The sequence below is a fragment of the Saccopteryx leptura genome, chromosome 3 (assembly GCF_036850995.1).
Source record: "Saccopteryx leptura isolate mSacLep1 chromosome 3, mSacLep1_pri_phased_curated, whole genome shotgun sequence".
Lineage (NCBI taxonomy): Eukaryota > Metazoa > Chordata > Mammalia > Chiroptera > Emballonuridae > Saccopteryx > Saccopteryx leptura.
The window spans coordinates 90,690,585-90,714,019 of NC_089505.1; the positions used below are offsets into that span (position 1 = coordinate 90,690,585).

Consider the following 23,435-nt stretch of genomic DNA (forward strand, 5'->3'; position numbering starts at 1 on the left):
GCTGGCCTGACCCTCGTGTATTTCCCACGACCCAAGTCGGCCTCAAACCTGACCCCGCAGACGCTAGAGGAGAGCCACCAGGAGAGGCTGGGAGCCTGTGCCCACCCTCCTCTGCCTTGATGCCAAGTTCCTGCCCGCCCACAAGCAGCGTGCTGGCAGCTAGAGCTCACACCGTCAGCAGTCGAGGGGATCCTCCAGTGTCTCCAGCCACCATGTCTGCTCCGCTGTCTTGCCCAGACTCTCTCCTCCAATTTCTCAACTCTGGCCTTGCCAGTATCAACGCTTTGAATCTTTACATTAAAAACACACACACATACACATACACACACACAACCCTCCCAAAGGAGAGAATACACTGAGAAAAACCCCACAAAACCTGGGTTTTGGGCGGCAAACCGGTGCCACCAGCTCACCGTTTCCCCCGCACCAGGCAGGCGGCCAGAGAACCCTGGGCAATACATGCTGCCGACCTCGCCAGACATTAGAACACTTGTTCGGGTCCCTGCCTTTGGAAGCTGGTCCCCCAATGCATTGCTTCGGGCCATTGCCGCTGATAATTTTTTAGAGATAAACAAACCGGTTTGGATAAAACAAGAACCAACCTGAATTCTTCTCCCAAAACTCGATATGAAACTCTCCGATCACCCCCTTCCAGGCTCTTTTTCACCTTCCTAGGCCATCATCCAATTCCCTAAAATTTAGACAACTGGATAAAAATAAAAACAATAGTAAATCGGTCCTCTAGCCTTTTCATCTATGGACGCACTAGCACACCAGGGGACCATTCAGGCCCAACTTGAAGGGATGCTGGTTTATTGGAAACGTCCTACTCCGAGTTTCTCAAATGCGTCCGGGTCAGAGGGCAGACGGAGAAGGGGAACACGCCTGCAAACCTCTGCTGGACTGGTGTCCGGCCTGGGTCTTTCTCCCCAGCTTCGTTTAGGCTCAAGTTCTTTCCTCTCGGCTCCTGTCATTGCCGGCAAACTACAGCCCCTTTAAAAGGGTGTCAACGACCTGACCGGTGGGGGCGCAGTGGATAGAGTGTTGACCTGGAATGCTGAGGTTGCTGGTTCGAAGCCTGGTCAAGGCACATACGAGAAGCAACGACTATGAGTTGATGCTTCCTGCTCCCCTCGCCTTTCTCTCTCTCTCAAATCAATAAATAAAATCTTTTAAAAGGGTGTGTGTGTGTGTGTGTGTGTGTGTGTGTGTGTGTGAACGGACAGGACATCTACTCTCGACCCCTCTCCTTTATAGGAGCAGAGGAAAGAGGTCACTCAGTTCCCTTGGGGGTTCAGCGGGTTTATCGAGGCTCAATGACAAGACAGGAAGGGAGTAGGCCAAAGGGCAGAGAAGAAAGGCACATCCCTGAGGTCTGTGGCCACATGTCTCCCCACAGGCTTGGCGTGTGTGTGTGTGTGTGTGTGTGTGTGTGTGGGTATGTGTGTATGACATGCCTGCCCACAACCAGAGTCACTCCTGCCCGACACAACCTCACCCATCACCCCATCCCACCCAATCAGACCCCCACCCAAGCCTCTCCGTGAAGCCTTCTCTGCCTTCTGCCCTGAGCTAGTCTGGAACATCCCCATCAGTGGGGTCTGCTCGGTCCCTGTAGCTAATTTACACCCGTCAGAGTTTAAAATAGCAGAGGCATAAATGAAAAGTCCAATTTCTTCAAATTTGCATTGTAAAACCATCCTTCAACTTCCTTGAAATAAATTTTACTATTTTATTAGTGCAAACAAAATGGTAATAAAACACTAATACAGTGCCTTGTATCCAGGGGAAGAGCTAAAATTAACATAGAGCGAGCAGTGTTTGCTATTACATTCAATTACCTTTTTACTTGAGATTTACATTCTCATCCCCTTAATCTCCATAGTAGTGGCTTCAAAATCATCCCTGCCAGGCTCTGCCCTCCCAGAGCCCCCACAGCTGGGAGCCAGGACTCCTGCCCAGATGGCAGGCACCCCGAGCACCACCTCGCCTACCCTTCTCCTCAGCTGCCTCTTCTCTGCCCTGCTCGTGATTGCCTCCTTTCTCAGCCTCGCAGGACTCGGCAAGTTCAGGCCAAAGGGCTCTGACATGAGGCACATTTAGACACGCAGATATCAATAAGTAGGTGCAGGGGGCTTGGGCTGGGGGCCCTGCCCGGCCAGCCCGCAAAAGTTCTCCCTGGCAGGGAGCTCATAGGCGCCCTGGGGAAAAACTGGCACCTCTGGTTTGGCAGGTTGTGGGAGAGGGTTTGCCGCATGGCACAGCTGGGGACTCTGGATTATGGCAGGAAGCTCAGCCACCCTGAAGTGGGAAGGGACAAGGAACCACCAGGTCGGGCCTCCTAATCCACAGACAGCAAAGCTGAGGCCCTGGGAAGGGACCACTTGGTGGGTGACAGAGGCGGGAGCTCTTTCTTCAACAGAGATAGCCCCTAAAAGCAGAGGACCAGTCACCCCCAACCACAGCCACAAAGCACCTGATCCTCCAGGGGTCCCTTTGTCTCATGGAAGCGAAGGAAAGCAGAAGCCCCTGTCTGGGACAGGTCATCCTCGCCCTGGGCCATGGGGGTGGGGGTGGAGGGGTGCTCCTGTGTGCATGTGGCCCAAAGACTCTGTCTGTCCTAGTTCCAAATCTGTCGCTGACTAGCTGTGTGATCTTGGACATGTCACCTCCCCTATCTAGGCCTGTTTCTTCATCTGTAAAACAGGCACAATATCCCTGGGCTGCCTCCTTAGGGATGAGTGGTCATGATGAAGATACATTACAGCTCCCAGAGCTCTGAAACTCAACAGTGAACCCGCTGCCGAGATGGCCTTGGCAAGGGGGGACGGGGGAGCACCACAATAGGGGGTCCTCATCAAGGTCACGGGTGTGGGCGTCCGGGTTCCAGGCCAGGCTGCCTCAGACCTCTGTGACTTTCTTTGCCTCTAACTCAAAAGCCTTCTTTCTCATACTGGTCAAACTACTGCCAAGATCCTGGATTATTCCTACAAAATCCTTTGAACTAATTTTGCAGAAAGAATCCAGGTCAGTCCAGGGTCCGGGTGGCCTCATGGGTTCACTAGGAGAGCTGGTTTGGGACAGGAAGACAAGACGATACCTGAGAGAACAGATGTTAGGCCCCGTGAGTTTTACTCAGCCTGGCTTCTACATACAACAGGAAAAAAGTGATTAAGACTAAGGGAGAGACATGTGCACATATAACCACATACAATCACAAATATAATCGCTCAATCTTACACACACAATCACTCACACAACCTCACAGTCTCACACACAGCCACACAGAATCGTTCACACAGAATCTCACATACAGCCTCTCACATAGTCACATACAATCACTCACACCGTCTCATACATGACCACACACAATCACATATACAATCACTCCGTCTTACACACAATCACAGAATCACATACAATCATTCACACAATCTCACACATACTATCTCTCACACAACCACATACAATCTCACACACACAATCACTCATACACTTTCACATACATCCCATTCCAAAACTCCCCCCTCCCAAGATTTTTCTTCATGAACTTTATTATTCTTAAAATGTCATCCAGTGGACATGAGGAGAAACGTGGTCCAAACTGGGACAAGGCAAACTCCTCCTCAGCCCTGGTCCCAAGGAATCCCGAGTCCCACTAGAAGAAAGCCACTTCTGGGACACCAGGAAGTAGGAACCTTCTCTGAACCCCACTGGAAGTGAGGGCAGAAGCTGTTGGCAGTTGGACATTCTTGGCCAGAACCACCAAGCGAAACATCCACATTCACCAGAGCCCAACCTGGCTGCCCCTGCTCCAGCCCTTTCTGCCTGGGCTCCTCCACTCCCACCTCATCTCATTCCGGCCCAGAGGTGAATGTCACCAAAGAGCTTTCCTGTCCCACAAACAAAAGGCAAAACCCACTGCAAGAAGCCACCCTATACACAAAACACGGAGCTTTTATTTGGAGCATTTTTTCTTCCTTTCCTTCTCCCCACTAGAGAAACAAAAGGAAGTTTGTTGTCGAGGCTCAAACCTTTCTTGGGCCTTATCCGAGTTCTACCTTGTTTTTCTTTTCCTTTCTGTCCGTCCCCCACCCCCACCTCACCTTCCCTGCCTCCCCACCTTGAATAAATAAAGCGCCGGAAGCTGGCACAGGCTGGTAAGGAAAGTACAAACTATCTCTTAATTTTATAATTTTTTTTTTTTTAACACGCTGGGCCTAGGCTTTTGGGCAAAGGACAAAAGCTATTGTTGAACAGCACAACACGAAGGTCTGAGTCACCGATACGCCTCAGCTTCTAGAGATCTCATAGGTTTCTGTGGCTGGCACAGCCGGTGAGCTCAGCACCCTGCGGGGGCCGTGGGTACAAGCGTCCTCTCGCCTGCCTGCCCGGTGCTGCCCCGCCCCCTCCCCCACCCCTCCCCAGGGCTGCCGACTGGGCCAACACATTGGCTTTGTTGGTTTTTAATCATAGGGGAGAATTTAAAGAAAATGTTGTGAAATAAAAAACAAATCACCGTCGTCCCATCACCCTAACGCTGTAATTTCCACTTCGGAGGACTGCCTTTCAAAGCTTTGTTCGTACGCATTTGTGATTTTTATATAGTTTCTACCATGGAGTTCCCAACACTCACTTGGCCTTCGGTGTTTTGTTTTGTCTTTATTTTTTTTTCCCCCCACTCACATAATAAACATTTTTCCATGTTTCAAAATCATCTTCAGGATGATTACTCGTAGAGGTGACACGGTATTTCTTCTGCCGTGTTATTCTTGGGCTGATGCGATAAAGCAAGAGTGGGCCGGGGGAGACCCGTCCATGCACTGAATCACGATACACGTGATTCTAGCCAAGGTGGGGGCTTGGCCTGCATGATCCAGATCACCGTGGGCTTGGAGCATGTACCTGGAGGATGGGCGGAGACTCCACCAGAACCCTGCCCATCCTCTAGCGGGCCACGATCGCCCCTGCCCCGGTGCCCAGAGAGAAACACCGGCCGGCTGGCCAAGGCCATGGCCTTCATCCTCACACGACCTTCACCTCTACCCCACCCCGTGAGCGGCACTTCCTCTTTATAAAGCGCATTGGCAGCAAAGGGCCCATGACAACGCTCTCCTCTCTCTCTCTCTCTCTCTTTTTTTTTTATATCTGAATATCTCAAAGCACTTAGCAAAGACTTTCATTTTCTCATTACCCCAAGGAGAGGAGGTCATTTGGGAAAATGGTACAAATATCCCCATTTGTCAAAAGCAAGAAGGAAGTGAGTTAAAAGGAAAATTCTACCACTTAACGGAGCAAAACCAACCCAGGAGAGACTGCGAGGGTCTTTCTCGCCTCCCTGTTCACCCAATTTGCTTTCCCCAAAGCAACTTCAGGAACCTCATTACTGAAAGGATGGCTCAGGGCCAAAACCAGGTTTCCATTTTGCTGAGTATCAATCATTCCCCAGAGGGCCCCCCCCCCCAGCTCAGGAGACCCTCCCACCTTGTCCTGGGTCTCCACCAAAACCATATTCTCTTATGGTTATAATTACGTAGAATGCATGTATATAAAATATAAACAGTTGCCAAAGGAAAAAGACACCAGCAGGAAATACACTAAATATTAAACCAGGCGGTGTTACCTTAGTCAAATGATTGGTGATGCCCCCCCCCTTTTATATATTTTCTAAACGGTTTGAAATGCAGTTCTATTTCCCCACAGCACGGAAAGAAGCATGGGTTTCAGAGTCATCTTAATCTGCATTCCAACCCCGGTTTTCCTGTCACCAGCTGGGTGAACGCGGGTCTATTACTTAACCTCTCTGAGCATTGCTTCCCGACTGGTACAATGGGAACCGAACCTCTGCCTGTCGCGTGTCTGCCGATCCTGCAGAAAGTCACAGCCCAGCACCTGAGACACAGGTGCTGCTCGGTAGATGCCTTGTTCCTTCCTCTTTTAATAAAGTGAAAATGTACAATCAACTCAGCTTGCCTGCTGCCCCATGGGGGCAAAAGGAAGATAGATACTCTCCCTGAACCCTGTCTGATTTCACCCACATCCTTTCACCCCATTTCCTTGGGCCCATCCCCACCCCCCAAGGAAGCCCCCAGCACAAAGACCTCAGGATCCTGGTCCTGACTCTCCTGGGACTCACCTGGCAGGTGAGGGAGGGGGCGCTGGGGTGAGAGACAAGCCCCTCTGTGACCTCCACCACGGGGACGGGGACAGGTCCAGGCCAGCCCCTCCGGGGGAGGGGGAAACCTGCCTGTGCAGGGACTCGGAGGGCACATAGGGCGATCCCAGGTTTGTACCTCCCTGGCAGCCGCCCTCAGGAACAGGTGCCAGACTGCAAAGGCCACCTGCTCCCGAGGGCGGGCAAGGGCCACTCCCCACTGCTGAGGAAAAGCTGAGGAAACCAAGATGGCGCCCGCGCCTGGGAGTCGGCTCCACCCTGGGCTGGGCAGGCCAGCCCCCTGGGCCGCCACCTCGGGGTCCTAGCCCGGTCCTGGGCATGCACGCCTTCTCCCTGCTGCCTCTAGGGCTCTGTGCTGGGCTGACACGCTTGCTTTGCTGGTTCAGCAATTTTGCTTACTGAATTCTGGTGGACACAGCCTCCAGGCACAGGCTCCAGGCTGGCCTTGCTGGGACCTGAAACCAGGGACAGGCCTGAGCTCTCACCATCCTGCTTTCCTGATGACAGACGGGGAGGCAGGAGTAGTAATAGCAATAGCAGCAATAATAGCTACCCCTTGTTACTGTGTGCCAGATTATTTCACTCTACTCTTTTGGAAACCCCGTGCTGTGGGCACTATTATTATACCCCTTTCACAAAGGAGGACACTGAGGGTCCCAAGCGGCAGGGAGTTGCCCCAAGGTCACAGTACTAATAAATGAGGAAGTGGGGATTTGAACCTGTGCACTTAACCATTTTTCTGTGCTGCCTCTGCACAGGGACCCCTCTCCCAGCTTAGCTCCTAAAGCCACCACACTCTACCAGGTAGCAGGTCTTTCCTGGAAGAGGACTCCTGATAGGCAGCTCCAGCCACGGTGACACGGGAACCCCAAAGAGCAGGTTGTAACTCTGCCAAAAGGAGTGCTTTTTTATTGCTTATCCCCCCCCCCCACAAAAAAAAGAGGAGAGGCTCTACATCTCCACCAAGAGAAGACGGGCGGTCAGGCTAAAGGGATGTCATTTTACACATATGGGGTGCTGGAGCAGCATCTGCAAGGTGGCAGTATTTCCGCCCTCCTGGCTCTCTTGAGGACGCTTAAGTCTGGGGAGATGGGACCACTGGCAAGGGCCAGGTACAAGTAAATAGCTATTCCCCGATTTACTGGTTTGGATACGGCAGAGAGGAGAGCCATGGAGGAGGACAGGGTCCCTCCCTCCTGGCATACAAAAACCTCGAAATTGCAAGCCTTCTTTGCAAACCAGGGATGATGCCAGCTCAAAAAGGGGCACCCTTTCTTTTAACGTTAAACTAGGTCTCTAAAGGTAGGCTGGGCGTGGGGAGGGCACCCAGCAAGGTCCCCACAGCGTGGGGCACCGGAGCCCTCATTGCCAGCGGCAGGTCCCCGCGAAAGCTGGTGGAGCGAGCCCAGCAGAGCGGGGGCCGGGTGGGCCGCCGAGGGCAGACAGTCTCCAATCGTGCTGAGCACAGCACATCGCTCCATTCAGGAACCCAGAGTGAAATGTACATACAGCTGGGTCTAGAGTCGATTCAGCCCTTAACTCGTTCGGGATCGCTGGTGGAGCCACCCAGGCGACAGGGAGGGGGGCTGCAGCAACCTAGGAGGGGGGCAGGCTGGGGTAGAGCCCCTGCTGATAATGTTGATCCGCACAAAAAGAAACTGGAATTCTTTTCAAAAACCCCTCTAAAAACCAAGCACGCCTGGGTAGGTTAGGGAGGCGTGAGTATGTGTGTGCGTGTGTGTGTGTGTGTGTGTGTGTGTGTGTGTGTGTATGTGTGGGTGTGGGTGTGTGTTGGGGGGTGGGGGGTAGGGGGTGGGGAGCTTGTTTTCTACCCACTGCCAAATTCTCATTTACTGTCAGCTCCAATCCATTCGGAACTCACTGACTCAATTGCCTTTTCACGGGGAAAGGAGCCTGCACAATGCGGGGGACTTTTCAGCCCCACATTAGCACACAGGGCACTGGGCAATGTCTGAGAATAAACACACACGTCCCTCCCAGAGGCCACCACCCTGCCCCCGCCCTCGTCCCGAACAACCTAGCCAGCCAGCCCTGCCAGGGCCACATCTGCTCTCCCCTACTTTAATACTTCGGGTTTTTTTCAAATGTAGTTTGGCCAATGGAGAAGAGTGTGTGTGTGTGTGTGTGTGTGTGTGTGTGTGTGTGTGTGCACGCGCGCGCATGTGAGCACACACGTGTTAGGCAGAGTAGGGGCCTTGACTCACAAGTAGAAGGACCTGCAACAGTTAATTCTGGGGAAGTTCCAACTCTTCCTTTTGCCTAAAGAAAGGAGGGACAGGGAAGAGATGGAAAGAAGAGATCCAAAGGAAGTTCCCTGAAGAAAGGGATTGGGGAGGTGGGGGCTCATTTAAACTAATTCTGGCAAAGGTTGATTATGGAGAAATCAGCATTTGATCAGGGAGTGTCCCTAAGAACTTGGCAGTCATGAAAGCTCTTCAATACTCATTGTGAAAATAATATCAACAATTACAATAATTATTATAATAACGGTGGTCCCCACTTTTCGAGGGCACGCTCGGTGCCCAACGCTATATGAAGTGCTTGCGCTCATCAGCTCAGAGATCACAAGGACCCCCAGCAAGGCTGGTACTGTTTACTGTTAGCACAGCTCCACAGGGTCGGAGAGTTAAGAGCCCTGCTCAAGGTCACAAAGACCATACATGGGAGAAAGACTTAAACCCCGTTCTGCCTAACTCTAGACCCACCGTACCAACTCTACTACCCCAGGAGAGAGGAAACTCACAGTGGAATCTTGGAATCTAAAGAGGAGGCAGCCCCAGCACCACAGAGGCCTTAGCACCAGGTAGCGAGCCCTCTTTAACATGTGGGCCTGTCCCTGCTGCCCAGCCCCTACCTCCACCGCTGTCCCTTAGGGTCATCCCTTTGGTCCCAGCCCTCCTAACCAATCGGACTTTATGTCGTCATGATGGAAACGTTCTTATCCGTGCTGCCCAATGCAGGAGCCACTAGCCACATGTGGCTATGGAGCACTTGAGATGTGGCTAGTTCGCTGAAGAACTGAACGTGTCGTTTAATTTAATTTAAATTGCCACATGGGCTAGTGGCTACTGTATTGGAGAATCCAGAATTCCTCCAGCCACCCGTTTTCCTTGCAGCACAAGAGCTATTTTGGAAATGAACTAAAAGCATCAGAAGATGGAAGCATGGTCCACCAGAGAGGGCTCCGCCTCAGCACCAAGCATCTCCCCACTCCATCATGGCCTTCCAAAACACACTGGCCTGCCTCCAGCTCATCTGTCTCCCTCCCTCCCTTCTCTCTTATCATTCTTTCCCTGTCTTCCCTTTCTTCCTTTCCCTTCCCCTTCCTTCCTTCCCTCCTTCCTTCCTTCTTCCCTCCCTCCCTCCCTCCCTCCCTTCCTCCCTTCCTTCCTTCCCTTCTTTCTTTCCTTCTTCCCTTACTTTCTTCTATTCCTTCCTTCCTTCCTTCCTTCCTTCCTTCCTTCCTTCCTTCCTTCCTTCCTTCCTTCCTTCCTTCCTTCTTTCCTTCCCTCTCTCTCTCTCTCTTTCTTTCTTTCTTTCTTAGAAAAAAAGCATCAATTTAATTAGATAAATCCTCCGAGCACGTGGCCTGGAGTTCGTCATGGAAATTAACCTGCTCCCAGATCTCAGATAGTGAAACAGGAACCGGGGTGTTTTGGCATAGCGCAGTGAAATGGGAGAGGCCGATGGAGTTTCATACACCTCATCTTCCCTAAGTGCCCCTCGCCCCTCCAGTGCTCCCCGTGTCACAGCCCCCCATGCCCTTGCCTCCTTAGGTCACTGCCTCCAGGCTGCCTGTGCCTCTTCTCCGGGACTCCCCACACACACCTCCACGGAGCCTGGGGAGTGACTCCCGGGGGACAGGACCGCCCAAGGGTGCGGGGCAGAGGGAACCTCAGCTCCACCCAAGCCTCCATAGCTAGCTCCAGTCACCCAGGGGACCCTGCTTCAGGCCCGAAGCTGGCCTGTTACTCATCATCTCACCCTCATCCCTCAGTCCCTACTCGGTGCGGCTTACTGGGCTTACCGCAGTCCACAAAATAAAGCTCTGACTCGAACCTCAGCAAATGTTAGTTATGATGACTGTCCTCTACTTCACTCTCTCAAAAGATGGGAATTCCGATCCCCATTTTACAGATGTGGATACAGAGGATGAGGGGAATGAATCTGCCGAACTGGGAGAAACATGATTCACACGGGACTCGGCCCGACTCCAAAAGCATGCTCGTAACCTCTGCCAGCCTCACCATCTTCATCAGCGTGGAGCCCAAATGCGCAGACCCGGGGGAGACCCCTGGCACCCAGCATCAAGCTCTCAGGCTGTGCAAACACAGGCAGAGGCCACGGGCACCTTGCACCAGTTCCCAGGGTCTGCCGCTACCCCCAAACCTCTTGCCTCCCGTCCCAAACTGCAACCCCCCCCCCGCCCCAAGTTCCAGGAACATCAGTCTGGCCACAATGGAGAAAAGAGAACAATGGCCCCTGCCTTGTGTGGGGGGTCGACTCCAAATGAGAATATTGTCTTGCTTCTTGTCCCCTTCTGACTCAACCTAAAAATACCAGGAGGATCGCAAGGCAGCCCACAGACATAAAACACAAAATCCGGAATTTCTAACCAACACTGGAGCACTCACTCCACACCTGGCGGAGTCCTGGCCCCCAGAGGTACAGAGGGCAAGCTCTCTCACGCCCCCACCCACCGTACTCCCTGGCGGGCAGCAAGTGCACCCCCACTCATCCCCACGCAAGTGCCAAGCCTGTTCTAAACACTTCACATGTCTTAGCTTATCCGACCCCGAAAGGGAGGTTCTGCTATCCCCATTTTACAGATGAGAAAACCAAGGCTCAGGCTAGTTAACGAACTGATCTAAGGCCACGACTCTGATCCCTAGCTAACTGGCTCCAAAATCCACAAGCTACAATATATATTACTCCTCAAGGAACCCATGGCTCAAAATGGCTAAGTACACCCCACATCCTCAATGGGGTCCCCTATACTGCCTAAAACAACTCCCCAACTTAGCCTAAGCTCCCAGTGATAAGAGAACCAAACTGTAACCTGATACAAAAATGCCACCCCTCACCACCACCACCACCACACGCTACATCCTTATGCCTAGGACTATCTGGAGTAGAAGTCACTGGGGCCGCCTTTGAGATTGATACCATTTTATATAAAAGCAGCTTATCTGCCATCGGGGGCACCTTGTACTTAGCAAAGTGATGACAAATTCTTCATTATGCTTAATTATTTCAAAGGCCTTTCAAGTGACGAGGCCAGCTGACCATCAGAGCAACTCTGTGAAGGTGGTAGGGTCAGAGGCCATTTGATAAGAGAGGAAACTGAGGCCCAGAGAGGTCAAATGACTTGCCCAAGGCCCTGCTGTGATTTTTACTCAGATCTAGAACTGGAACCGGGGTCTCCTGATGCCGGTGACTAGACCTCAACGGAACTCTGGACCACCCAAGCCTCACCCTATCCCAGACCACGTCCCCCCACCAAGGATCAGATTTCCCTGAAAGTCCCAAAGGAGTCTCGGGACTAGTGGGCCCGGAAATGGCCCTCATATAGCAAAGCTGCACAGCTGAGCTCCCCGCGGGCAAGGGGTGCGGGCGGAGCTGGAGACGCTGGCACAGCCCCTGTGGGTACTCTGCCAGCAATTAGTGCTGGGGAAGGGTGCCAGCCTGGCAGAGCTAATCCCCCACCCCTTCTTCTCCTTTACACACACACACACACACACACACACGCACACACACACAGGCTCACCCACCCCGGGACTAGCAGCAGAGAGGCCGCACCACTTCCTTGGGTAAATCTCGTCAGCGAGGCACATGCAGGGCAGGCAATTTGGTTATTACTGCTTTTAAACAACAGAAGAGCAGAATCCACCCGCCATTAACCCATCCCGTTCTCCCTCCGGGCTTCCCAGCAGCTCAGTCACCAGCCTTCATCTCTAACTCCCACACACCCCCTTTTGCATGCTCCCGAAGTTGTTTTCCAAAAGAAACATAAGAGTTAAAAAGAAGAAGAAGAAAAAAGCAAAACCTGATGACAGTAGGTCAAACCTGAATTGTGTCTCCCTGCCCACTTCTGTCCCCAGAGAAAGCGATCCATGGTTCAGATGTGACCTTGGCTGAGACCCTGTCTCCAACACCCTCGGAGTCCCAGAGAATGCCAGCCTGATGGGGGTCGGGGGAGGCTGCCTTGGGCCCGGGGTGGGGCATCTACCTGAGCAGGTACGGTTCCTCAGAGGGGAGCCTGCGTGTGGCCCTGATCCACCTGCGGGGACCCTGTGTCCCAGTCCAGCGCAGCTCCGCTCTCCCAGTACTGCGGCAGGCAGGGCGGGAGTGGCAGCCATAACCGATAGTGCCTCCTCACTGCCGCTCCCCCCACCATGGCTGGAGGATTAGAAAGAAGCCCACCAGAGCAAGGGACCCCAGAGGGTCCTTAGCTGGGTTTATAAGATCTCTGAAATCCTTAAAGTATAAGCAGTATTTATGCTTAATGAGATTTTTTTTTTATTAAGAGGATTCTCATGGGGGGGCACATGAACTCAAATGGGGAAGAAGCAGAGACACCCCACCACGGGCTCGGCAGTGTCTCATGCCTAGGTGGCAGAGAATACAGAGTTGGGCTCCAAATGTGCCTCCTGCAAGTGGCCCTGAGCAGCGCCCCCGCCCCTGCACCCAGGAAAGCTGTACCCAGTCTCATCCCTGTTTTGCCTGGAAGCAGCTCACTGGGAGCACCAGCCTGGGAGCTGTGCCATGCCCCTGGGTGTCTGCTAGGGCCGCCTGCAGACCGGGCACAGCGGAGCCCACCAGCGGGAAGGAAAGAGGACGCCAGCGTTCCTCTTGAAAAGCCTTGCAGATCCTCTAAGCCACCTAGTGTCCGGAGCTGAGCTCTGGCCGCTGGTCTGTCTCTCAGGCTTCCCAGAAAGGACAATGCAGAGGAGCCCGCGGGGATCGGAGGCCAGGGGACAGGGGCTGAGCGGGCTGGAGAGCCAGAGCTCAGGAGGGACAACAGGAGGCTGGGCTGCCCCGGAACGTATGTTCCTACCATCCCTGCTCCCTGCCCCAGCAAGTCCCCCTCTCCTGGAGGGCCCCTGTGTCCTCTCAGACGACACCACCCCAGCGCTCGGGCCTCCTGCAGAGCCTCCCAGACCCTAGGCCTGCCTCTCCCCAAGGCCACGTGGGCCCCCACCTCCCACCCCCTCCTCTGTTCTCTCTTTTCTCTATGTCCTCAAGACTCCTCTCACCTTGAGAAGTGTTAGGATTACCCAGCATTTATACTCAATGCTCTTCTTTATTCCTTAAGACTTATTAAGAATGATAATGAGTTCCGAAGGAGCCACATGTCTCTCTCTCTCTCTCTCCCTACACCCCCCTTTGCTCTCTTTCTACGTGTCTTTTCCACCAAAGACACACAGGACAAATCCAGACCAAAAGGGAAAAGAAATTCCAACAATATGGAACAAGGGCACTTGAGGATTTACAATCAATAAACCCCTTTCTCTTCTTCTACCTCCTTAGTTGTTCTCAATTATTCAGATCAAAAAACAAACAAACAAAACAGAACTCCCCTTCCCTCCCCACCCCTCAGGCGACCCCTCACTCTGCTGGACTTTGAACAAGGGGAGCAGGAGAAGGGCCTGACTTGCTCGCACAACCTCGTTAACGTGCAGCTCTTAAACGGTTGATTAATTTTTGCAGAATTTACGACCCACGTTAGCTTCCCCCCCCCCCCTCCGACACCATGGCCTCAGAACCACAGTAACTTAACTTGGTGAACTTGAGGGGGCTTCTCCCCAGTGGCCTCCTGTGGCTGGAACAACAGGCAGCCTGGCGACAGATGGAAGACACACAGATAGATGCCAATGGCCAGGCAGGAGTCAGACCTGGTCACTGATCGGTGTGGTACCCACACAGGAGATCACCAGGCAGCCAAAAGCCATGGCTAACTTTTGACTATTTTAGTTTTTTAATTTCAAAATGAGGAAGCCAGCAGAAAGTGGGCAGAGAAAAAAAAACAAACCCTCAGAGGCAGCAGGGATGCCCAAGTGCGCGCCCACCAAGCCACGCCATACATCCAGGCAGAGGGACCAGCCATATCGGTCTGCCGGGCTGCCCTTCAGAGAAGGGGAAGAACAGATCCTAATGAAATTACGGTTTTTAAAATGTCTATAAATTAAATCTCTCTCTCTCTCTCTCTGTGTGGATCTCCCCTTGAGCTCCCTCCTCTACAAGGCTTGTTTGCCTCTCCTCGGTTCCCTGTGCTCATGTCTGTTTTTCTGATATAGACATCAAGAGGTTACGGGCTCAATTACAACTCCGCTGGAGTCTCCGCATCAGACTTGCCCGGCCTTCTCTTCTCCTCTTCAGAAACCAGATACCAAATAAATCTCTCTTCTGCTTGATATTTTTATTTTTAAAGCCAAACGCCGGAAGAGTCATTCAGTAGACTCACACAGCCTTTTTAAACTTACTTCACATAGGGGTGTGTGTGTGTGTGGGGGAAGATATCCTTTTTTAATTGTGTTGGAGTATAAATATAATATAAATGCTTTTCTCTTCATCACATTCCACTCTCTTAAGGACACACATAAAACCTTGGCCATACATGAAATTTTAAAAAGATGGGAACAAAGTATAAATGAGCTTAATTGTCGTATGTCTTTGGGGGTGGGGTGGGAGGCCAAGGGCCACTGGGGAATATCAGTTGGACATCTAGTATATTTCTAGAGTTAAAGGGTGACATCATAAGGCTTCTTATTAGCAAAAGGGTCGTTTGAAAAGGGGTGGAACATACATGGTGATTTTTTTTTAAAAGGAAAACTGTTCTACCTTCCCCAATACTGGCACTCGATACAGAAGAGAGAGATGCTCACTATATCATCATACATCCTCAAAAGCCAACCCCCCCCACACACACACACCAAAAAAAGAAGTTGTAAAAGTCCAAGTCATAGTCAGTCATCAAAGCTCTTGATTCCTGAGAAGCAGAAATCAGTTTCAAATCGTAGATCTAAAGGGAAAAGATAAAAACAAAACCCCACTGTCTTTCTGGAAATATTAACCAGAGGGGATTCCAAAAGGTACTTTTCCAGGAAAAAGCACTTGAGACAAAGGCTGGAGAAAGTTGAAGTTCAAGGTTAATCAGAAAGAAAAACTTTGTCTTTCCAATTAACTAGACTGGGAAAAAGAAGGGGTATGCTGAGGGAGATGCATTTTTACCAACTCATTCTTTCCTGTAAACAATTTAATTAAATTCTGCTAAATATAAGAGAAATACTCATTTTGGAGTGCTTCCCCCAACCTCAAAAGCAAATTCCTCTAGGTTACTCCCCCCCCATGCCAACGCTTCCCGGCTGCACAACCTTCAAATGGATTTCCAACCCAGGCATGGGCTGCACAGCTCCCGGCTGCAAGAATGACAGCCTCATATGTCTGAAAGCTGACACTTCAGCTTTTAAAAGAAATGGAGGAAAATAAGCTGTTGACTTCTTGGTTAAAGTATTTTCTTGTTCTAACTCATGTTCTTATGTCACTGGGCTAAAAAAAAAAAAAAGGAGAGAGAAAGAGAGAGAGAGAAGAGAGAGAGAGAGAGAGAGAGAGATATGACTTTCCTTGAATGATCTGTTTAACCTAAGCCAGGGGAAAAAAAAGAAAGTCATTAATTACTTATGTGAGCTATTGCTTCAGAAAGACAATAAACCTGCCCGGTCGCCATGGATATGACATATTTGCTCTGAAAACAACACAATAATTAGCAAAGGGGAAAGATACAAGGAGAATATGCAAACTCCTGAGTTTAAAGCTACAGTGTTCTTTTCTAGGCTTAAACCTCTGTTCTATTTGCAATCCAAATGAAACAAATTTCTAAAATGCAGCACAGAAGAAAGTAACAGGAAGAGCTTTTCTCTTCTTTGAGCTGAGAAGCAACACCCATTCCACCCCCTTCCAAAATAAAATAATATAAAAAAGAAGCAGAATGGCAGAAGGGGGGAAAAAAAAGTCAAGAATTACCTCTGTTTTATTTCCTATAGCAGGGGTGGAGTCTGAGGTTTGTTTTTTCTTTCTTCTTTTTTTTTTTTTTTAAGTGTGCTCTTATTTAGCATTGGACGTTCTGGCCAGATATAAATTTATTTATGAAAGCCAAATGCCTTGGTGTGTGGCTCACCTCTCCCCAAAGTGAATGGAAATGGGCAGGGGTAGAAGGGGGGCGGTCAAGCTGGAAGAGGGAAGTATACTCAGAAAGCATCCGCTCTAGAGAGGGACAACCACTCCCCCCAACCTCCAAGAAAATGGAACCCAGGCCTTACTTTAATATTAAAAATGCATTGAATGGTTTTACCTACAACTAAGTCCCAAAGGATCATTAGGAAATGCAATCGCTTTGTATCATATCTGTCAGTGTGATAAACATCGGGAGTTCAGAGTAGGTTTGCAATTTTTCAGAGCGTCACAAACCAAGATAATCTTTTTCTGCCTTACTTTGTTCATTCACTGCAGCCACCTCCCTCAAAGTCACAGCTCCACAGAAGACTACCAGAGGAGAGGGGGAAAGGAGAAAAAGTTCATATGCTCTCACACACCACACAGAGGTTGCTGCTATTCTCCTAAAAAAAAGTAGGGAAATGAGGGACTTTAAAATATTTGGGTATTTAAAAGAAATTAAAGCACTGTATTAAGTTTGAGTTAAAAACTCTTCCCCTCTTCCCAGAGGCTAATTTTCCAAAAACAGATGGTCAGGATCTAAAAGAGAAGCAAATATACCTCAACCCCCACAGGCAGAGAAATCTAACTTTGAACTTCTTTTTAAATTAAGAAAGGGGGGGCAAGATAAACTATTAATAAGTATGAAAAATTAGCTGAGCTACAAGTTTTGTTTTTCTTATTCAAAAAAAATCTTTAAACACAAGGGGAGCAGATATAAAGGAGAGCTTCACATTTGACTGACTTCCTATTTTTTTAAACAATAGTTGGGGTTTTTTTTTTTAGATTGGACTCTTTGATCTTGAAAGAATTTTGCTCTTATATGATGGGGGAGAAGGGGGTGGTGGTGAAATGATCTGTTTTAAATGATGATACAACTTAGGGATCAAAGCCTTCGCTTTCTTCTAGCCATAATAAGCTGTACTTGCCACAAAGCGTGAGTCTCCGGGCTCCTCTCCTTCGTAAGAAGGAAATAAAATTCACCAAGACTCGGAGAAAGACACGAAGTCTCTGCAAGGTGCAAAGTCTAAAAAACAAAACCAAAGGGGTAAAAAAAAAAAAAAAAAAAAAAAGGAGGAAAGCACTGCCCCTTTAAACGTTTTAGTGCATATGGAGTTTGATTTCTGAAAGAGATCAGTTTAACATCTCCATAGAAACCAGCAACAGATTATCATCAACAGAATAAATAACTAGTCTAATAAATTAAACAGGAGGCATAAGATCGCTGGAAACCTGATTACTGAAGTTCAACAATATTCCCCATAAACTCCCGTTAACCGCCTCTAAGGTGGCTAACAAGATGGGGGGGCTATCTCTCCAATTCGCGGGGTTCCGGGGAGAGAGGCAGTGGTCGCTGCCGGGAAGGGAGAGGTTCCTCACCCTGCCCCGCAGAGAGTCTGAGAGCTCGAGGGAGGGTAAACCAAAAAGCTAAGTTTGGGAAGTGGGAAAGCGGCTGGGCGTCGGGTGAGGTAGCGAGAGTCGGCGAAGACGCGGGACGCCCGAGACGCACCGCCTCGCTGCCACCAGGGCGCAAACCCGGAGCTTTGCGCTCGGGCGCCGAACAGCCCAGCGCCCCCTCTGGGCACGTGGAGCGCAGCCCGGGCGCTGCCCGCGAGGACAAACTACCCCCCTCACCACGCCCGGCGCAGCTGCTCCTGCTCAGCCCGGACAGCTCCCTTTAGGACAGCGACGTGCCTGGTGTGTGTGTGTGTGTGTGTGTGTGTGTGTGTGTCCGTGACCGCGCGCGCAATGGGGGGGGGGGGCACGCTCCAATTTACCCGGCGTTCTGTTTTCCAGTCCCCACCGCGCGCCTGTACCAGCTTTGAGACCTCCTAAATTTACCAACTTTGCCCATCGACCAGCCTGGCCGTTTCCCCCTCGCTGCCCCCATTTCTTTTAGTGTACCGGGTGTTGGCGGAACTACCAAATACACTGAGGGTCGTGCCTCCAGACTCTGCTGGGGCAGCGACGCATAACCCCCCAGTCGTCCCTTGATCCGGCCGGGTTTGGGGGATATCCAGGCTCATTAGAGGGGTGTTTTCGCTGTTTCCCTGGTGAACAAATCATACACTCCCGCACCAGCACCCTCCCCAGCGTGACTGGAAGGAGGTCCTCGCCGCACCCTGGGCCGGCTTCCCAAGCTGAGGCTGGGTCAGGAGGAACTCGAGAGTAGGGAGAAGCGGCCCCCCGCCGCCCTCCGCACTCTTCTCCTCCCTCAACTCCGGACCCGGGTTGGGGATGACTTGGAAGAAGAATCTGCACCCACCCCCTAGGAAAAAAAATCTATTATTATTATTTTAATCTACGCCCCCAGTGTTCCTCCTGCCGTGATTGACGGCGCATACACCTGTTCCCCTCGCCGAGAATCTTCCAACGCTGGGGACGAACATTCGCCCAAATGCTCCACAGCGGCCCAGGGCCAGCCTGCCGTCCTCGTCGGGCCAGACCCTGCCCGCCGCCCCAGCGCGCCCCTATCCCGCACCTTACCACCCCAGCCGTCGCCCCCTCCCTTCCCAGACCCGGTTCCCGGGTCCGCCTGCTCCTGGCCGCGTTAGCTTCGGAAAGAGAGAAAGAACAGAAAGCAAAACTTCCTGGCGGCCGACGGCCATCAGCTGCACATTCTGCAAATGCCACCGAGTAAAAATAAACCGGCCGCCGCTCCGCCCGGCCGGCTCACCCCAGACGCACGACTCGGCCCCCTGCCCCGGTAGCTCCCTAACTGTTGGCCGGGCCTGATGCCCCATTCCCGTGCGCCCCCTGGAGCCCCGCTTCCCTACACTCCGCTGCCAGCCACCACACGCTCCTTTGCCCTGAAGCTCGACCCCAAGCGATCGGTAGCCCGGGCCTCTCCCGTTTGGTGCCCCCCTGCGTCCCACAAGCCACTCTTTTTTTCTGTCCTCCACCTGGTGCCTATTTCAGCCGCGTAACCCTGGATTCTAGGCTCCCCTTTTCCAAATGCTAAGCCCCGAGGTCACCCTCAACCTACCCTTGGGGCACAGATCCCGCCAGATCCTCTCCCACTTCGGTCAAGACCCCTGGGAGCGCACCGCTCCACCCGCCCGCCGGCCCGCCAGCCCAGTGTCTCATGTCCCCGGGCGCAACTTCTCTCCCAGCGCACATAATAACCGCGGCAACTCCCCCGAACTTTTCCCAGGACCCAGGCGGGCTCCGGCCGACAGCCTCACAGCTCTGAGTCGGTGCCCTGGCTCCCTGTGCCAGCATTGCCAGCTCTGCGCCCGGGGAGACTGTGATGGGGGTGGAGGGAGTGAGGAGAGCCACTTGCCGCGCCCGGAGCCGCGCACTTGAGACAAACTTCCCAGGCACAATGAAAAAGAGGACACTGCTCCCCCCATCGTAACAACCTCTTGACTTCGTTTTCCCACCTGGAGGCACCCCTTGACACTCTGAACCTAAGTGAACACTGCCTACCTCTGCCAGTAGCACCTATACCCTGATAGTGGGGCACAGAGTCGGCTGGAGGGTTTCCCCCACCCACCCCTTCCCCAGGACAAAGTCTTGCAAAGTCACCCCAGGTGCCCCTCACCCTGCCTTCTTCTTTGCCCTGGAGACCGCATGAGCCCCTGCAACTGTGGGGGGGGGCGTACGGGGAAGGAGTGATTATCCGGTATTGGCGAGCACCTCCCCCCCCCCCCGAGCCCGCGGCACGGGGTGCGCCCCCACCCTATTTGCAAAGTCCTGCATTCTCGCCTAGCACCTCCCCCTCTTCGCCCCTACCCCGCCGCCCCCTCACTTGGAGTAAGTGACCCCCAGGAGCAGCAGCTCTCCCCTCCCCCGGAGCCGCGCGCTGGGCATTCCCCTGGCCACGGCGGGCGACGCGCCGCCCCGCGCCCGGGTGCCAGCCCTCCGTGCCCCCTGCCTCCCGCACGGCCAGAGTTGGGTGGCAGCTGCCGCGCGCTGGCTGGCTGGCTGGCTCTCTCGCTCACTCGCCCGCTCCCGGCTGCAAGCGGCAGCCCCGGGGGTGGGGGGGGGCTGCACCGGGACAGGGGGCTACACGAGGAAGCACCCCTGGAGTCTTGCGAAGCTGAGGGGCGTGGGAGGGCCGTGGCGGAGGGAGCGCGGAGTCTCTTACCTGCACTTGGGGCGGCTTTGGGTGACTTTCCAAGTCCGGGGGAAAAATGTGTGTGTGTGTGTTTGGGATGGAGTGCCCCGGGCGCGCATGCGCTGCCCAAAGTTGCCGGATCCCGGATTTTTCGCTCCCAGTCTCCGCTCTCGCCCGCTGTGATTATGGAATTCTCCGCGGCGGAGCGTGCGACTGAGTGGCATAAAAAACCCGGGCCGGATCGCGGGGCCGGGCTCCGCTCCACCCTCGCACCCCCAGACCTTCCCCTCCGGGTTTCTTCCCACCCACCGCCCGGCCTGAGCTCGGCTTGCGCGCGCCCCGAGAAGCGGCCAGCCGAGGAGCGTCTGAGCGCACGGCTCCCTTTTGCGGCTGGAAAACCTTTCTACACTCCTCAACTTAGTGGAGCTGAGGCTGCGGAAGAAGAGAGGAGGGATAGGAGTAGTTTGCTTTTCACCTGTTCTGAATGAACCCGAGAGAGCCAGTGAGCTTGTCACTTTTCCTGAAGCACTAGCTTTTTTCTGCAAGTTAAAATGTTATGAACGTGATGTTCTCACGGTTCCATATCCACTTTGCACTTGTTATTTGCAAGGGAGTTTTTCATTCATTCTGCTATGCAAGAAATAAATCTTTAAGTGAGCAAGCTAGGCCGTGAAGAATGAAGAGGGGTGTGGGTGTGCGGATAATGAACGTTAAAACGAATAATATTATTTCAGAGAGTGAAATGATCTGTAAAGAAAAATAAAACAAGGCAATAGGCTAAAGAGTGTCTTGGGGGTCCCCCTGCCCCCAGGTGAAAGAGGAGAGCCTCTATGAGGGGGAACCTTCATACTGCACTGGAGAAACTCCCTTTTCTCGCTTGACCCACCCTGCCACCTCCCAGTTGGTGTGAGGTGGGCACACCAGGCTGAGCCTGGAGGTTAGCAGGAGTCCTCTGCCCAATAGCTTTGGTCGTGCTTTTCTTGGCCAGGTCCTCCCCATCCCAGGACTGAGCTACTCACTTTACCTGTTTTTCCTTCTGAACAAGGACAGGATGCAAATAATGTCATACCTGAAAGAAAGGGGGAAACACTCAGATGGTGAGATAAGTGAGAAATTGACCACAATAGTAAACCAAATAGCTAAGTAATTTGTAGAATAAATGAATAAAAATTCAAAGTATGTCATAGGCTGATGGTGGTAAGCATTGTTGCAAGCTGGTAGGTTTTGGACCTAATCTGCACGGTTTCAGCACAGCTTCTCAGGACTGGAAGTGACCAGAAGCCCTGTATGGTAATTGTCCAAGAGAGACATCTGCTGGGATGCATTTTGTGTCCTGCCTAAGATGGAAGTTAATTGATAAACGGATAGAGACCCAGGACTCTTATGGCCCTCTGGCCCTGAGGTGGCCAAGATTTGCCTTGTCCCCTAAAACTCTCCAGATTTGGGGGAGAAGTCTCATCCTTTATATGCTGAGTGATCTCTGCTTATTTTAGATTGGCGGGGAAGAAATCAACTCAAAAATGGAGACTGTCACCTTACCACTCGGCATGGGTTTAGGACAGGTTCAGGAATTTGTCTATCTGCACAGGAAGGCCAGATTTGGGCATGAGACACACCTCCCAGGTTCATATGGGCTTCTCCCCTCCTTAGCCCCATAATTAACAGGAAGAAGCAACACATCAATAGTTAACAATCCCCACTGACCCATTACTCTCCATTGCCATCTCCTTATCCTGTCCCCATCAAAGACATCTTCAGTTCCCTGGAGTTTGGAGTTCGCTGCTGGCCTATGAGACTCTTGCGCTTGGTAACTCAGCACAATGCACAGCCCCAAAGATCCCAAGCCCCATCCTGACATTCTGCAAAGGAGAAACTGAGGTATAGTGAGAGGTAGTGACCTGAAGAGTGGCAAGTAAGGTCTTCTAATTTTTGGCTTGGATTTGTTCCACTCCTGGGCAGTATGATGAAGTGGTTAATGGCTTGGGCTTTGGGGTCACAGCCCAGTGACCCACTAGCAGAATAACCTTGATGAAGGCATTTGACTCCTTTGTGCCTCAGTTGCCTAAACAGTAAAATGGGGATAATAATAGAACTTACTGCCTGGGCTTGTTGAGAGGCTAAAATGAGTTAATGTAGGAAAAGTGCGTGGGCCAAGATAGTGATCGATAAATGCCAGTAATTGTCATTGCTCCTTGGGACATGCAATGCTCCCTCTACTTCTCATTGCTTCCTGTTCCTCTCTCCCTTCCTTTTTCTCCTCTGTTCTTTCTCCCCCCTCCAAGAGCAGCTTACACTCATTCATTCATTCCATCGGCATTTTCTGAGCCCCAGTGAGAAGCAGATCCTTATAGCAAGGCGGGGTGAGCAAAAATGAATTAGGTAGGCCGGGCCTTTGAGGAGCTGGCTGAGGAGTTGCTAGTCCATCCCCTCCCCACATTCCCACTCCAAGCCTCCCCCTCCGCCTACCCCAACAGCTACATCTCACCCATCAAACTTTTATCAAAACATTTATTCTTCCCTCCATTTTTTCTCAGATACTTTGCAATTCTCCCACCCCCCCAAGGAGTCCTTCTACATCCTTTGAAGGAACCTCATCTAGGGTTGGGGAAACTAGAAACTGTCTAGTGGGGGTGGAAGGAGAACATTGGGGTAAGATGAAAAGGAACTCAACTCAAATAATAATAGTCGTAATACCAAAGCAAGGGGTTAGGAGAGAGGACCATACCCAAACAGTAGCCCCGAGTCTCTCAAGCCTCCTAGTGCCTGTTTCCCACTCCCACTCCCCTTGCAGGTACTGAAATCAGATGCCCTTTTCCTTGTTTGCTTCATGTTAGCATTTCCCGAGCTTTCTCTAAAATAATACAAACTTCCATGGTCAGCAAGATCTGACCAGTGCCTGTCCCTGGACCTTACTTCCTTCTACCCTCCCCTCAATCACATTGCCCCCCAATGTACTTCCTTCTTGCA

The 23,435-nt window shown here is 51.8% G+C and overlaps 1 protein-coding gene across 4 annotated transcripts in view; it reads right to left on the reverse strand.

Annotated features, from left to right (window-relative positions):
• The window catches only part of CASZ1 (castor zinc finger 1), a 150,602-nt gene extending 129,967 nt beyond the window's left edge, over positions 1–20,635 (reverse strand). The window contains exon 1 of one of the 4 annotated variants that reach the window (XM_066375046.1): positions 20,499–20,635. The gene's annotated coding sequence lies outside the window, so the exon portion shown is untranslated. Of the gene's footprint in view, positions 1–602; positions 622–6,136; positions 6,249–19,394; positions 19,515–20,498 lie in introns of those variants that run through there. The other 3 variants (XM_066375047.1, XM_066375048.1, XM_066375049.1) reach the window with 3 other exon arrangements.
• Between the last annotated feature and the right edge of the window lie 2,800 nt (positions 20,636–23,435).